Raw genomic sequence first — 18,481 nt, 5'->3', positions numbered from 1 at the left:
CTAAACTCTGTCATAGCTCTCTGTTGTTTTCAAACATAGCAATTGGCATCAAATTTGACCACACAACAGATTAAAGGGGAAATGCAGGGACACGTCACAAGGTAATTCATCAGGTGAAATGGTCACAACAGGCATACTAAGTAGTTGCATCAATTACGTTTTTTCTGGCATTCTAGCCAACATGGTGATACCATAAATATCCAGTGTAGAGTGTGTCATTAAAACACAGAATAACCTTGTACAACCACAACATAACGGTTACGGCCACACTGCACTCAATTAATTAATATTAAACACGTTTAAAACGTTAAACATGCCTTATATGAAAAAGCGTTCCCTCTCCCCATGTTAAATGTACTTGGATCAGTTTCAAATGACAATGTTTTCTGCCTCTATAACTACTTTCAAGCATCGAAATGACAATGGACTCCAACTTTATCAGCAAAAACCTAATGTAAATTTTATTACACTTTGAAATTGTTTTAGTTTGGTTGTTTTCTTTTTTTCCTTTTTGTGACTTAAAGCATTTTTCTTTCACAGAATTTGTAACAAGGATGTAGCGTTTGCCGTCAATCCAGAAAATTTGATTGTGGAAGAATAATTTGTCGTCAGGAGTAAATAATAACAATGACAAAGAAACCAGGCATATAACATGGCAAAGCAAAATAGCCTGCTATATAAGCCACAATAACACTACTTCTCATCATATCATTTTCTTCTGCTTATTCAAATACTTGATATACATCAGCTTAAGCGTCGTAATGGCAATGGACTCCAGCTTTATCAGCAACTACTCCGACTACATCAAAGCCCAGTCATATTTTGAAAGGGCCTGCCAACAAATAGTCTTCCTCAACAAACGGCTTGATGAACTGCAACTGAGATATGGCCAAGCTAACGAAGACGGCAACAAGTCTTTTCGCTATAGCCTACGTCTGAAAATCGCCACTGGGGAGGGACTTAGAAACTCGTACTACGAGCACACCTGTCAAAAGACGTCGTAATGGCAATGGACTCCAGCTTTATCAGCAACTACTCCGACTACATCAAAGCCCAGTCATATTTTGAAAGGGCCTGCCAACAAATAGTCTTCCTCAACAAACGGCTTGATGAACTGCAACTGAGATATGACCAGGCTAACGAAGACGGCAACAAGTCTTTTCGCTATAGTCTACGTCTGAAAATCGCCACTGGAGAGGGACTTAGAAACTCGTACTACGAGTACGCCTGTCAAAAGGCCGACTTGGTCAACAGTTTGAGATGCACGCTCTTTGGAACAGAAGGTGACTACCCATTGTCAGAGGAAGAAACTGATGAACAAATGTAGGTCACCAAATCCGCACACCCGCATCTTATCTGAAAACGGCTCTTCTCAGAGCCACCCACACCCTTCGAAGGAATTCCTCTCTTCTCTAAGCACACAATTTATTTATTCACTCATCTTTCATACACCCATTTATTTCTTCTATCATTATATTATCAACGAATTCCCAAAGCTTCAAACAAACAAGAACATCATATACAAACCATCAGAACTGTATTTTCCCAAATATATTCAACTTATGCCATAAAAATTTGTTCAAAATGTCAACAGACGGAAAAAATCCGGCTTTGAGGTCATGTGGCAACATTTCTTTCTTTTTTTTCTATTGTGTAATGTCAACGGCTGGTAATCTTCAAATTTGTACATTTACTTAGTCTTAACTTTAATACCTATACACAAAACTCCATGACAAAATAACGATTTCTATCCTTGTAAAACATCGTCCCAAACAACACTTCTTTTTATTCCAAAGCCAAAACTATTATAAAAGCCAATGCACCCTAGTAATATTTTTAACCCTCATGAAAAAAGTTCTTCCGACATTTATTTGTACTTTCTAATTTTACCGAGTTTTCTCTCACCGTAATCTTTCCCGCCCTCTTGTAATGCAAATATTCCTGAGTACGGCGTAACACATCAACTAAATAAATAAATCAAATAAATAATTTTACCGCAACAATAAAATCAATGTCCTTGCATAGAAATGTGGTCAAGAACACGTCTAAAACGCAACCAGTTATTATATTTATGTGTTAGAATCATGGAAACACAATGTAAACCACTTCCTAACACCCGCCAAGACAAGCCATGTTCTTTATAGACAATGTCTTGGATTGTCAATATTTCCTTCATATAGCAACTCATCCGAATAACTAATGCTTCAAAATCACAGCACGCTGTTTTAACCATAGGATGCATCTATAACCAAGATACTCCTTAATGTAAATTTTATTAAATATTAAAAATTTTTCCCTGTGTTTTTTTTACTTTTTTGGGGAGGGATGGTTTTATTGTTATTTATTCATTGTGATTTAAAGCATTTTTTTTACAGATTTTGCAACAAAGATGTTGCGTTTGACATCAATCCCTAAAAATTGATTTTGGTGGAATAATTTGTAGTCAGGAGTGATAATAAACAATGACAAAGAAAACAGGCATATAATAATCACCCTATCAGCATGATGTCTTTCACCTCACAGACATGACGGAATCTTCTCAACAGCAACAATGGCCTTGTTATTTGACACATGGCAGGCAGCCGAGATAAACATGGCAAAGCAAAATAGCCGGCTATATAAGCCACAATCACACTACTTCTCATCATATCATTTTCTTCTGCTTATCCAAATACTTGATATACATCAGCTTAAGCGTCGTAATGGCAATGGACTCCAACTTTATCAGCAACTACTCCGACTACATCAAAGCCCAGTCATATTTTGAAAGGGCCTGCCAACAAATAGTCTTCCTCAACAAACGGCTTGATGAACTGCAACTGAGATATGACCAAGCTAACGAAGACGGCAACAAGTCTTTTCCCTATAGCCTACGTCTGAAAATCGCCACTGGAGAGGGACTTAGAAACTCGTACTACGAGCACGCCTGTCAAAAGGCCGACTTGGTCAACAGTTTGAGATGCACGCTCTTTGGAACAGAAGGTGACTACCCATTGTCAGAGGAAGAAACTGATGAACAAATGTAGGTCACCAAATCCGCACACCCGAATCTTATCTGAAAACGGCTCTTCTCAGAGCCACCCACACCCTTCGAAGGAATTCCTCTCTTCTCTAAGCACACAATTTATTTATTCACTCATCTTTCATACACCCATTTATTTCTTCTATCATTATATTATCAACGAATTCCCAAAGCTTCAAACAAACAAGAACATCATATACAAACCATCAGAACTGTATTTTTCCAAATATATTCAACTTATGCCATAAAAATTTGTTCAAAATGTCAACAGACGGAAAAAATCCGGCTTTGAGGTCATGTGGCAACATCTCTTTCTTTTTTTTTCTATTGTGCAATGTCAACGGCTGGTAATCTTCAAATTTGTACATTTACTTAGTCTTAACTTTAATACCTATACACAAAACTCCATGACAAAATAACGATTTCTATCCCTTGTAAAACATCGTCCCAAACAACACTTCTTTTTATTCCAAAGCCAAAACTATTATAAAAACCAATACACCCTAGTTATATTTTTAACCTTCATGAAAAAAGTTCTTCCGACATTTATTTGTACTTTCTAATTTTACCGAGTTTTCTCTCACCGTAATCTTTGCCGCCCTCTTGTAATGCAAATATTCCTGAGTACGGCGTAACACATCAACTAAATAAATAAATCAAATAAATAATTTTACCGCAACAATAAAACCAATGCCCTTGCATAGAAATGTGGTCAAGAACACGTCTAAACCGCAACTAGTTATTATATTTATGTGTGAGAATCATGGAAACACCATGTAAACAGCGTCCTAACACCCGCCAATACAAGAGATGTTCTTTATAGACAATGTCTTGGATTGTCAATATTTCCTTCATAGTGCAACTCATCCGAATAACTAATGCTTCAGTACCACAGAACGCTGTTTTAACCATAGGATGCATCTATAACCAAGATACTCCTTAATGTAAATTTTATTAAATATTAAAATTTTTTTTCCTTCTGTTTTTTTTACTTTTGGAGGGGGGATGGTTTTCTTGTTATTTATTTATTGTGATATAAAGCATTTTTTTTACAGATTTTGCAACAAAGATGTTGCGTTTGACATCAATCCCTAAAAATTGATTTTGGTGGAATGATTTGTAGTCAGGAGTGATAATAAACAATGACAAAGAAAACAGGCATATAATAATCACCCTGTCAGCATGATGTCTTTCACCTCACAGACATGACGGAATCTTCTCAACAGCAACAATGGCCTTGTTATTTGACACATGGCAGGCAGCCGAGATAAACATGGCAAAGCAAAATAGCCGGCTATATAAGCCACAATCACACTACTTCTCATCACATCATTTTCTTCTGCTTATCCAAATAATTGATATACATCAGCTTAAGCGTCGTAATGGCAATGGACTCCAACTTTATCAGCAACTACTCCGACTACATCAAAGCCCAGTCATATTTTGAAAGGGCCTGCCAACAAATAGTCTTCCTCAACAAACGGCTTGATGAACTGCAACTGAGATATGACCAAGCTAACGAAGACGGCAACAAGTCTTTTCGCTATAGTCTACGTCTGAAAATCGCCACTGGAGAGGGACTTAGAAACTCGTACTACGAGTACGCCTGTCAAAAGGCCGACTTGGTCAACAGTTTGAGATGCACGCTCTTTGGAACAGAAGGTGACTACCCACTGTCAGAGGAAGAAACTGATGAACAAATGTAGGTCACCAAATCCGCACACCCGCATCTTATCTGAAAACGGCTCTTCTCAGAGCCACCCACACCCTTCGAAGGAATTCCTCTCTTCTCTAAGCACACAATTTATTTATTCACTCATCTTTCATACACCCATTTATTTCTTCTATCATTATATTATCAACGAATTCCCAAAGCTTCAAACAAACAAGAACATCATATACAAACCATCAGAACTGTATTTTTCCAAATATATTCAACTTATGCCATAAAAATTTGTTCAAAATGTCAACAGACGGAAAAAATCCGGCTTTGAGGTCATGTGGCAACATCTCTTTCTTTTTTTTTCTATTGTGCAATGTCAACGGCTGGTAATCTTCAAATTTGTACATTTACTTAGTCTTAACTTTAATACCTATACACAAAACTCCATGACAAAATAACGATTTCTATCCCTTGTAAAACATCGTCCCAAACAACACTTCTTTTTATTCCAAAGCCAAAACTATTATAAAAGCCAATGCACCCTAGTAATATTTTTAACCCTCATGAAAAAAGTTCTTCCGACATTTATTTGTACTTTCTAATTTTACCGAGTTTTCTCTCACCGTAATCTTTGTCGCCCTCTTGTAATGCAAATATTCCTGAGTACGGCGTAACACATCAACTAAATAAATAAATCAAATAAATAATTTTACCGCAACAATAAAATCAATGTCCTTGCATAGAAATGTGGTCAAGAACACGTCTAAAACGCAACCAGTTATTATATTTATGTGTTAGAATCATGGAAACACAATGTAAACCACTTCCTAACACCCGCCAAGACAAGCCAAGTTCTTTATAGACAATGTCTTGGATTGTCAATATTTCCTTCATATAGCAACTCATCCGAATAACTAATGCTTCAAAATCACAGCACGCTGTTTTAACCATAGGATGCATCTATAACCAAGATACTCCTTAATGTAAATTTTATTAAATATTAAAAATTTTTCCCTGTGTTTTTTTTACTTTTTTGGGGAGGGATGGTTTTCTTGTTATTTATTCATTGTGATTTAAAGCATTTTTTTTACAGATTTTGCAACAAAGATGTTGCGTTTGACATCAATCCCTAAAAATTGATTTTGGTGGAATAATTTGTAGTCAGGAGTGATAATAAACAATGACAAAGAAAACAGGCATATAATAATCACCCTATCAGCATGATGTCTTTCACCTCACAGACATGACGGAATCTTCTCAACAGCAACAATGGCCTTGTTATTTGACACATGGCAGGCAGCCGAGATAAACATGGCAAAGCAAAATAGCCGGCTATATCAGCCACAATCACACTACTTCTCATCATATCATTTTCTTCTGCTTATCCAAATACTTGATATACATCAGCTTAAGCGTCGTAATGGCAATGGACTCCAACTTTATCAGCAACTACTCCGACTACATCAAAGCCCAGTCATATTTTGAAAGGGCCTGCCAACAAATAGTCTTCCTCAACAAACGGCTTGATGAACTGCAACTGAGATATGACCAGGCTAACGAAGACGGCAACAAGTCTTTTCGCTATAGTCTACGTCTGAAAATCGCCACTGGAGAGGGACTTAGAAACTCGTACTACGAGTATGCCTGTCAAAAGGCCGACTTGGTCAACAGTTTGAGATGCATGCTCTTTGGAACAGAAGGTGACTACCCATTGTCAGAGGAAGAAACTGATGAACAAATGTAGGTCACCAAATCCGCACACCCGCATCTTATCTGAAAACGGCTCTTCTCAGAGCCACCCACACCCTTCGAAGGAATTCCTCTCTTCTCTAAGCACACAATTTATTTATTCACTCATCTTTCATACACCCATTTATTTCTTCTATCATTATATTATCAACGAATTCCCAAAGCTTCAAACAAACAAGAACATCATATACAAACCATCAGAACTGTATTTTTCCAAATATATTCAACTTATGCCATAAAAATTTGTTCAAAATGTCAACAGACGGAAAAAATCCGGCTTTGAGGTCATGTGGCAACATCTCTTTCTTTTTTTTCTATTGTGCAATGTCAACGGCTGGTAATCTTCAAATTTGTACATTTACTTAGTCTTAACTTTAATACCTATACACAAAACTCCATGACAAAATAACGATTTCTATCCCTTGTAAAACATCGTCCCAAACAACACTTCTTTTTATTCCAAAGCCAAAACTATTATAAAAACCAATACACCCTAGTTATATTTTTAACCTTCATGAAAAAAGTTCTTCCGACATTTATTTGTACTTTCTAATTTTACCGAGTTTTCTCTCACCGTAATCTTTGCCGCCCTCTTGTAATGCAAATATTCCTGAGTACGGCGTAACACATCAACTAAATAAATAAATCAAATAAATAATTTTACCGCAACAATAAAACCAATGCCCTTGCATAGAAATGTGGTCAAGAACACGTCTAAACCGCAACTAGTTATTATATTTATGTGTGAGAATCATGGAAACACCATGTAAACAGCGTCCTAACACCCGCCAATACAAGAGATGTTCTTCATAGACAATGTCTTGGATTGTCAATATTTCCTTCATAGTGCAACTCATCCGAATAACTAATGCTTCAGTACCACAGCACGCTGTTTTAACCATAGGATGCATCTATAACCAAGATACTCCTTAATGTAAATTTTATTAAATATTAAAAATTTTTTTCCTTCTGTTTTTTTTACTTTTCGAGGGGGGATGGTTTTCTTGTTATTTAATTATTGTGATATAAAGCATTTTTTTTACAGATTTTGCAACAAAGATGTTGCGTTTGACATCAATCCCTAAAAATTGATTTTGGTGGAATGATTTGTAGTCAGGAGTGATAATAAACAATGACAAAGAAAACAGGCATATAATAATCACCCTGTCAGCATGATGTCTTTCACCTCACAGACATGACGGAATCTTCTCAACAGCAACAATGGCCTTGTTATTTGACACATGGCAGGCAGCCGAGATAAACATGGCAAAGCAAAATAGCCGGCTATATAAGCCACAATCACACTACTTCTCATCACATCATTTTCTTCTGCTTATCCAAATAATTGATATACATCAGCTTAAGCGTCGTAATGGCAATGGACTCCAACTTTATCAGCAACTACTCCGACTACATCAAAGCCCAGTCATATTTTGAAAGGGCCTGCCAACAAATAGTCTTCCTCAACAAACGGCTTGATGAACTGCAACTGAGATATGACCAAGCTAACGAAGACGGCAACAAGTCTTTTCGCTATAGTCTACGTCTGAAAATCGCCAATGGAGAGGGACTTAGAAACTCGTACTACGAGTACGCCTGTCAAAAGGCCGACTTGGTCAACAGTTTGAGATGCACACTCTTTGGAACAGAAGGTGACTACCCATTGTCAGAGGAAGAAACTGATGAACAAATGTAGGTCACCAAATCCGCACACCCGCATCTTATCTGAAAACGGCTCTTCTCAGAGCCACCCACACCCTTCGAAGGAATTCCTCTCTTCTCTAAGCACACAATTTATTTATTCACTCATCTTTCATACACCCATTTATTTCTTCTATCATTATATTATCAACGAATTCCCAAAGCTTCAAACAAACAAGAACATCATATACAAACCATCAGAACTGTATTTTCCCAAATATATTCAACTTATGCCATAAACATTTGTTCAAAATGTCAACAGACGGAAAAAATCCGGCTTTGAGGTCATGTGGCAACATTTCTTTCTTTTTTTTCTATTGTGTAATGTCAACGGCTGGTAATCTTCAAATTTGTACATTTACTTAGTCTTAACTTTAATACCTATACACAAAACTCCATGACAAAATAACGATTTCTATCCTTGTAAAACATCGTCCCAAACAACACTTCTTTTTATTCCAAAGCCAAAACTATTATAAAAGCCAATGCACCCTAGTAATATTTTTAACCCTCATGAAAAAATTTCTTCCGACATTTATTTGTACTTTCTAATTTTACCGAGTTTTCTCTCACCGTAATCTTTGTCGCCCTCTTGTAATGCAAATATTCCTGAGTACGGCGTAACACATCAACTAAATAAATAAATCAAATAAATAATTTTACCGCAACAATAAAATCAATGTCCTTGCATAGAAATGTGGTCAAGAACACGTCTAAAACGCAACCAGTTATTATATTTATGTGTTAGAATCATGGAAACACAATGTAAACCACTTCCTAACACCCGCCAAGACAAGCCATGTTCTTTATAGACAATGTCTTGGATTGTCAATATTTCCTTCATATAGCAACTCATCCGAATAACTAATGCTTCAAAATCACAGCACGCTGTTTTAACCATAGGATGCATCTATAACCAAGATACTCCTTAATGTAAATTTTATTAAATATTAAAAATTTTTCCCTGTGTTTTTTTAACTTTTTTGGGGAGGGATGGTTTTCTTGTTATTTATTCATTGTGATTTAAAGCATTTTTTTTACAGATTTTGCAACAAAGATGTTGCGTTTGACATCAATCCCTAAAAATTGATTTTGGTGGAATAATTTGTAGTCAGGAGTGATAATAAACAATGACAAAGAAAACAGGCATATAATAATCACCCTATCAGCATGATGTCTTTCACCTCACAGACATGACGGAATCTTCTCAACAGCAACAATGGCCTTGTTATTTGACACATGACAGGCAGCCGAGATAAACATGGCAAAGCAAAATAGCCGGCTATATCAGCCACAATCACACTACTTCTCATCATATCATTTTCTTCTGCTTATTCAAATACTTGATATACATCAGCTTAAGCGTCGTAATGGCAATGGACTCCAGCTCTATCAGCAACTACTCCGACTACATCAAAGCCCAGTCATATTTTGAAAGGGCCTGCCAACAAATAGTCTTCCTCAACAAACGGCTTGATGAACTGCAACTGAGATATGACCAGGCTAACGAAGACGGCAACAAGTCTTTTCGCTATAGTCTACGTCTGAAAATCGCCACTGGAGAGGGACTTAGAAACTCGTACTACGAGTATGCCTGTCAAAAGGCCGACTTGGTCAACAGTTTGAGATGCACGCTCTTTGGAACAGAAGGTGACTACCCATTGTCAGAGGAAGAAACTGATGAACAAATGTAGGTCACCAAATCCGCACACCCGCATCTTATCTGAAAACGGCTCTTCTCAGAGCCACCCACACCCTTCGAAGGAATTCCTCTCTTCTCTAAGCACACAATTTATTTATTCACTCATCTTTCATACACCCATTTATTTCTTCTATCATTATATTATCAACGAATTCCCAAAGCTTCAAACAAACAAGAACATCATATACAAACCATCAGAACTGTATTTTCCCAAATATATTCAACTTATGCCATAAACATTTGTTCAAAATGTCAACAGACGGAAAAAATCCGGCTTTGAGGTCATGTGGCAACATTTCTTTCTTTTTTTTCTATTGTGTAATGTCAACGGCTGGTAATCTTCAAATTTGTACATTTACTTAGTCTTAACTTTAATACCTATACACAAAACTCCATGACAAAATAACGATTTCTATCCTTGTAAAACATCGTCCCAAACAACACTTCTTTTTATTCCAAAGCCAAAACTATTATAAAAGCCAATGCACCCTAGTAATATTTTTAACCCTCATGAAAAAATTTCTTCCGACATTTATTTGTACTTTCTAATTTTACCGAGTTTTCTCTCACCGTAATCTTTGTCGCCCTCTTGTAATGCAAATATTCCTGAGTACGGCGTAACACATCAACTAAATAAATAAATCAAATAAATAATTTTACCGCAACAATAAAATCAATGTCCTTGCATAGAAATGTGGTCAAGAACACGTCTAAAACGCAACCAGTTATTATATTTATGTGTTAGAATCATGGAAACACAATGTAAACCACTTCCTAACACCCGCCAAGACAAGCCATGTTCTTTATAGACAATGTCTTGGATTGTCAATATTTCCTTCATATAGCAACTCATCCGAATAACTAATGCTTCAAAATCACAGCACGCTGTTTTAACCATAGGATGCATCTATAACCAAGATACTCCTTAATGTAAATTTTATTAAATATTAAAAATTTTTCCCTGTGTTTTTTTAACTTTTTTGGGGAGGGATGGTTTTCTTGTTATTTATTCATTGTGATTTAAAGCATTTTTTTTACAGATTTTGCAACAAAGATGTTGCGTTTGACATCAATCCCTAAAAATTGATTTTGGTGGAATAATTTGTAGTCAGGAGTGATAATAAACAATGACAAAGAAAACAGGCATATAATAATCACCTTATCAGCATGATGTCTTTCACCTCACAGACATGACGGAATCTTCTCAACAGCAACAATGGCCTTGTTATTTGACACATGGCAGGCAGCCGAGATAAACATGGCAAAGCAAAATAGCCGGCTATATCAGCCACAATCACACTACTTCTCATCATATCATTTTCTTCTGCTTATCCAAATACTTGATATACATCAGCTTAAGCGTCGTAATGGCAATGGACTCCAGCTCTATCAGCAACTACTCCGACTACATCAAAGCCCAGTCATATTTTGAAAGGGCCTGCCAACAAATAGTCTTCCTCAACAAACGGCTTGATGAACTGCAACTGAGATATGACCAGGCTAACGAAGACGGCAGCAAGTCTTTTCGCTATAGTCTACGTCTGAAAATCGCCACTGGAGAGGGACTTAGAAACTCGTACTACGAGTACGCCTGTCAAAAGGCCGACTTGGTCAACAGTTTGAGATGCACGCTCTTTGGAACAGAAGGTGACTACCCATTGTCAGAGGAAGAAACTGATGAACAAATGTAGGTCACCAAATCCGCACACCCGCATCTTATCTGAAAACGGCTCTTCTCAGAGCCACCCACACCCTTCGAAGGAATTCCTCTCTTCTCTAAGCACACAATTTATTTATTCACTCATCTTTCATACACCCATTTATTTCTTCTATCATTATATTATCAACGAATTCCCAAAGCTTCAAACAAACAAGAACATCATATACAAACCATCAGAACTGTATTTTTCCAAATATATTCAACTTATGCCATAAAAATTTGTTCAAAATGTCAACAGACGGAAAAAATCCGGCTTTGAGGTCATGTGGCAACATCTCTTTCTTTTTTTTCTATTGTGCAATGTCAACGGCTGGTAATCTTCAAATTTGTACATTTACTTAGTCTTAACTTTAATACCTATACACAAAACTCCATGACAAAATAACGATTTCTATCCTTGTAAAACATCGTCCCAAACAACACTTCTTTTTATTCCAAAGCCAAAACTATTATAAAAACCAATACACCCTAGTTATATTTTTAACCTTCATGAAAAAAGTTCTTCCGACATTTATTTGTACTTTCTAATTTTACCGAGTTTTCTCTCACCGTAATCTTTGCCGCCCTCTTGTAATGCAAATATTCCTGAGTACGGCGTAACACATCAACTAAATAAATAAATCAAATAAATAATTTTACCGCAACAATAAAACCAATGCCCTTGCATAGAAATGTGGTCAAGAACACGTCTAAACCGCAACTAGTTATTATATTTATGTGTGAGAATCATGGAAACACCATGTAAACAGCGTCCTAACACCCGCCAATACAAGAGATGTTCTTCATAGACAATGTCTTGGATTGTCAATATTTCCTTTATAGTGCAACTCATCCGAATAACTAATGCTTCAGTACCACAGCACGCTGTTTTAACCATAGGATGCATCTATAACCAAGATACTCCTTAATGTAAATTTTATTAAATATTAAAAATTTTTTTCCTTCTGTTTTTTTTACTTTTGGAGGGGGGATGGTTTTCTTGTTATTTATTTATTGTGATATAAAGCATTTTTTTTACAGATTTTGCAACAAAGATGTTGCGTTTGACATCAATCCCTAAAAATTGATTTTGGTGGAATGATTTGTAGTCAGGAGTGATAATAAACAATGACAAAGAAAACAGGCATATAATAATCACCCTGTCAGCATGATGTCTTTCACCTCACAGACATGACGGAATCTTCTCAACAGCAACAATGGCCTTGTTATTTGACACATGGCAGGCAGCCGAGATAAACATGGCAAAGCAAAATAGCCGGCTATATAAGCCACAATCACACTACTTCTCATCACATCATTTTCTTCTGCTTATCCAAATAATTGATATACATCAGCTTAAGCGTCGTAATGGCAATGGACTCCAACTTTATCAGCAACTACTCCGACTACATCAAAGCCCAGTCATATTTTGAAAGGGCCTGCCAACAAATAGTCTTCCTCAACAAACGGCTTGATGAACTGCAACTGAGATATGACCAAGCTAACGAAGACGGCAACAAGTCTTTTCGCTATAGTCTACGTCTGAAAATCGCCACTGGAGAGGGACTTAGAAACTCGTACTACGAGTACGCCTGTCAAAAGGCCGACTTGGTCAACAGTTTGAGATGCACGCTCTTTGGAACAGAAGGTGACTACCCACTGTCAGAGGAAGAAACTGATGAACAAATGTAGGTCACCAAATCCGCACACCCGCATCTTATCTGAAAACGGCTCTTCTCAGAGCCACCCACACCCTTCGAAGGAATTCCTCTCTTCTCTAAGCACACAATTTATTTATTCACTCATCTTTCATACACCCATTTATTTCTTCTATCATTATATTATCAACGAATTCCCAAAGCTTCAAACAAACAAGAACATCATATACAAACCATCAGATCTGTATTTTCCCAAATATATTCAACTTATGCCATAAACATTTGTTCAAAATGTCAACAGACGGAAAAAATCCGGCTTTGAGGTCATGTGGCAACATTTCTTTCTTTTTTTTCTATTGTGTAATGTCAACGGCTGGTAATCTTCAAATTTGTACATTTACTTAGTCTTAACTTTAATACCTATACACAAAACTCCATGACAAAATAACGATTTCTATCCTTGTAAAACATCGTCCCAAACAACACTTCTTTTTATTCCAAAGCCAAAACTATTATAAAAGCCAATGCACCCTAGTAATATTTTTAACCCTCATGAAAAAATTTCTTCCGACATTTATTTGTACTTTCTAATTTTACCGAGTTTTCTCTCACCGTAATCTTTGCCGCCCTCTTGTAATGCAAATATTCCTGAGTACGGCGTAACACATCAACTAAATAAATAAATCAAATAAATAATTTTACCGCAACAATAAAACCAATGCCCTTGCATAGAAATGTGGTCAAGAACACGTCTAAACCGCAACTAGTTATTATATTTATGTGTGAGAATCATGGAAACACCATGTAAACAGCGTCCTAACACCCGCCAATACAAGAGATGTTCTTTATAGACAATGTCTTGGATTGTCAATATTTCCTTCATAGTGCAACTCATCCGAATAACTAATGCTTCAGTACCACAGCACGCTGTTTTAACCATAGGATGCATCTATAGCCAAGATACTCCTTAATGTAAATTTTATTAAATATTAAAAAATTTTTTCCTTCTGTTTTTTTTTACTTTTGGAGGGGGGATGGTTTTCTTGTTATTTATTTATTGTGATATAAAGCATTTTTTTTACAGATTTTGCAACAAAGATGTTGCGTTTGACATCAATCCCTAAAGATTGATTTTGGTGGAATGATTTGTAGTCAGGAGTGATAATATACAATGACAAAGAAAACAGGCATATAATAATCACCCTGTCAGCATGATGTCTTTCACCTCACAGACATGACGGAATCTTCTCAACAGCAACAATGGCCTTGTTATTTGACACATGGCAGGCAGCCGAGATAAACATGGCAAAGCAAAATAGCCGGCTATATAAGCCACAATCACACTACTTCTCATCATATCATTTTCTTCTGCTTATCCAAATACTTGATATACATCAGCTTAAGCGTCGTAATGGCAATGGACTCCAACTTTATCAGCAACTACTCCGACTACATCAAAGCCCAGTCATATTTTAAAAGGGCCTGCCAACAAATAGTCTTCCTCAACAAACGGCTTGATGAACTGCAACTGAGATATGACCAAGCTAACGAAGACGGCAACAAGTCTTTTCGCTATAGTCCACGTCTGAAAATCGCCACTGGAGAGGGACTTAGAAACTCGTACTACGAGTACGCCTGTCAAAAGGCCGACTTGGTCAACAGTTTGAGATGCACACTCTTTGGAACAGAAGGTGACTACCCATTGTCAGAGGAAGAAACTGATGAACAAATGTAGGTCACCAAATCCGCACACCCGCATCTTATCTGAAAACGGCTCTTCTCAGAGCCACCCACACCCTTCGAAGGAATTCCTCTCTTCTCTAAGCACACAATTTATTTATTCACTCATCTTTCATACACCCATTTATTTCTTCTATCATTATATTATCAACGAATTCCCAAAGCTTCAAACAAACAAGAACATCATATACAAACCATCAGAACTGTATTTTCCCAAATATATTCAACTTATGCCATAAAAATTTGTTCAAAATGTCAACAGACGGAAAAAATCCGGCTTTGAGGTCATGTGGCAACATTTCTTTCTTTTTTTTCTATTGTGTAATGTCAACGGCTGGTAATCTTCAAATTTGTACATTTACTTAGTCTTAACTTTAATACCTATACACAAAACTCCATGACAAAATAACGATTTCTATCCTTGTAAAACATCGTCCCAAACAACACTTCTTTTTATTCCAAAGCCAAAACTATTATAAAAGCCAATGCACCCTAGTAATATTTTTAACCCTCATGAAAAAAGTTCTTCCGACATTTATTTGTACTTTCTAATTTTACCGAGTTTTCTCTCACCGTAATCTTTGCCACCCTCTTGTAATGCAAATATTCCTGAGTACGGCGTAAAACATCAACTAAATAAATAAATCAAATAAAAAATTTTACCGCAACAATAAAATCAATGTCCTTGCATAGAAATGTGGTCAAGAACACGTCTAAAACGCAACCAGTTATTATATTTATGTGTTAGAATCATGGAAACACAATGTAAACCACTTCCTAACACCCGCCAAGACAAGCCATGTTCTTTATAGACAATGTCTTGGATTGTCAATATTTCCTTCATATAGCAACTCATCCGAATAACTAATGCTTCAAAATCACAGCACGCTGTTTTAACCATAGGATGCATCTATAACCAAGATACTCCTTAATGTAAATTTTATTAAATATTAAAAATTTTTCCCTGTGTTTTTTTAACTTTTTTGGGGAGGGATGGTTTTCTTGTTATTTATTCATTGTGATTTAAAGCATTTTTTTTACAGATTTTGCAACAAAGATGTTGCGTTTGACATCAATCCCTAAAAATTGATTTTATCAGCAACTACTCCGACTACATCAAAGCCCAGTCATATTTTGAAAGGGCCTGCCAACAAATAGTCTTCCTCAACAAACGGCTTGATGAACTGCAACTGAGATATGACCAAGCTAACGAAGACGGCAACAAGTCTTTTCGCTATAGTCTACGTCTGAAAATCGCCACTGGAGAGGGACTTAGAAACTCGTACTACGAGTACGCCTGTCAAAAGGCCGACTTGGTCAACAGTTTGAGATGCACGCTCTTTGGAACAGAAGGTGACTACCCATTGTCAGAGGAAGAAACTGATGAACAAATGTAGGTCACCAAATCCGTACACCCGCATCTTATCTGAAAACGGCTCTTCTCAGAGCCACCCACACCCTTCGAAGGAATTCCTCTCTTCTCTAAGCACACAATTTATTTATTCACTCATCTTTCATACACCCATTTATTTCTTCTATCATTATATTATCAACGAATTCCCAAAGCCTCAAACAAACAAGAACATCATATACAAACCATCAGAACTGTATTTTTCCAAATATATTCAACTTATGCCATAAAATTTTGTTCAAAATGTCAACAGACGGAAAAAGTCCGGCTTTGAGGTCATGTGGCAACATCTCTTTCTTTTTTTTCTATTGTGCAATGTCAACGGCTGGTAATCTTTAAATTTGTGCATTTACTTAGTCTTAACTTTAATACCTATACACAAAACTCCATGACAAAATAACGATTTCTATCCTTGTAAAACATCGTCCCAAACAACACTTCTTTTTATTCCAAAGCCAAAACTATTATAAAAGCCAATGCACCCTAGTTATATTTTAACCCTCATGAAAAAAGTTCTTCCGACATTTATTTGTGCTTTTTAATTTTACCGAGTTTTCTCTCACCGTAATCTTTGCCACCCTCTTGTAATGCAAATATTCCTGAGTACGGCGTAAAACATCAACTAAATAAATAAATCAAATAAATATTTTTACCGCAACAATAAAATCAATGTCCTTGCATAGAAATGTGGTCAAGAACACGTCTAAAACGCAACCAGTTATTATATTTATGTGTTAGAATCATGGAAACACAATGTAAACCACTTCCTAACACCCGCCAAGACAAGCCATGTTCTTTATAGACAATGTCTTGGATTGTCAATATTTCCTTCATATAGCAACTCATCCGAATCATCAATGCTTCAAAATCACAGCACGCTGTTTTAACCATAGGATGCATCTATAACCAAGATACTCCTTAATGTAAATTTTCTTAAATATTAAAAAATTTTCCTTGTGTTTTTTTTACTTTTTTGGGGAGGGATGGTTTTCTTGTTATTTATTTATTGTGATTTAAAGCATTTTTTTTACAGATTTTGCAACAAAGATGTTGCGTTTGACATCAATCCCTAAAAATTAATTTTTGTGGAATAATTTGTCGTCAGGAGTGATAATAAACAATGACAAAGAAAACAGGCATTTAATAATCACCCTATCAGCATGATGTCTTTCACCTCACAGACATGACGGAATCTTCTCAACAGCAACAATCGCCTTGTTATTTGACACATGGCAGGCAGCCGAGATAAACATGGCAAAGCAAAATAGCCGACTATATAAGCCACAATCACACTATTTCTCATCATATCATTTTCTTCTGCTTATCCAAATAATTGATGTACATCAGCTTAAGCGTCGTAATGGCAATGGACTCCAGCTCTATCAGCAACTACTTCGACTACATCAAAGCCCAGTCATATTTTGAAAGGGCCTGCCAACAAATAGTCTTCCTCAACAAACGGCTTGATGAACTGCAACTGAGATATGACCAAGCTAACGAAGACGGCAACAAGTCTTTTCGCTATAGTCTACGTCTGAAAATCGCCACTGGAGAGGGACTTAGAAACTCGTACTACGAGTACGCCTGTCAAAAGGCCGACTTGGTCAACAGTTTGAGATGCACGCTCTTTGGAACAGAAGGCGATTACGGAATGTGAGGGGAAGAAACTTGTGAACACCTGTACTCCAATAAATCCGCACACCTGGATCCTATTTGAAAACGGCTCTTCTCAGAGCCACCCACACCCTTCGAAAGAATTCCTCTCTTCTCTAAGCACACAATTTGTTCATTTATTCATGCTTTTTACACAGATCTATCTCGTGTATTATGATATTATCAACATCTACCTGTAGATCACAAAGTCATCGCACCGATATGTTATCTTGAAACGGTTGATGTTTAGTAAAGACATCTTTATTCTTCGAAAAAACAGAATTTTCCCTCCTCCTCCAAAAGCTCACGACTGTTATACTTACTAATTAGTGTTAAGAATAAAATGGATTCAGTGCATTTTGTGGTATAGTTAGATGAAGAGAAATGACAAGATTAACTGTTGTGATAGGGCTATAGGATTTTGATGTCGGCCTTTTTTTAATTGGGTGAGTTGACGCTAGTTTCAAGTATGATCTCGAGTCA

The sequence above is a fragment of the Liolophura sinensis genome, chromosome 6 (genome assembly GCF_032854445.1).
Source record: "Liolophura sinensis isolate JHLJ2023 chromosome 6, CUHK_Ljap_v2, whole genome shotgun sequence".
NCBI lineage: Eukaryota > Metazoa > Mollusca > Polyplacophora > Chitonida > Chitonidae > Liolophura > Liolophura sinensis.
The sequence above is the reverse complement of the archived record's forward strand: the minus strand, read 5'-3'. Positions refer to the sequence as shown.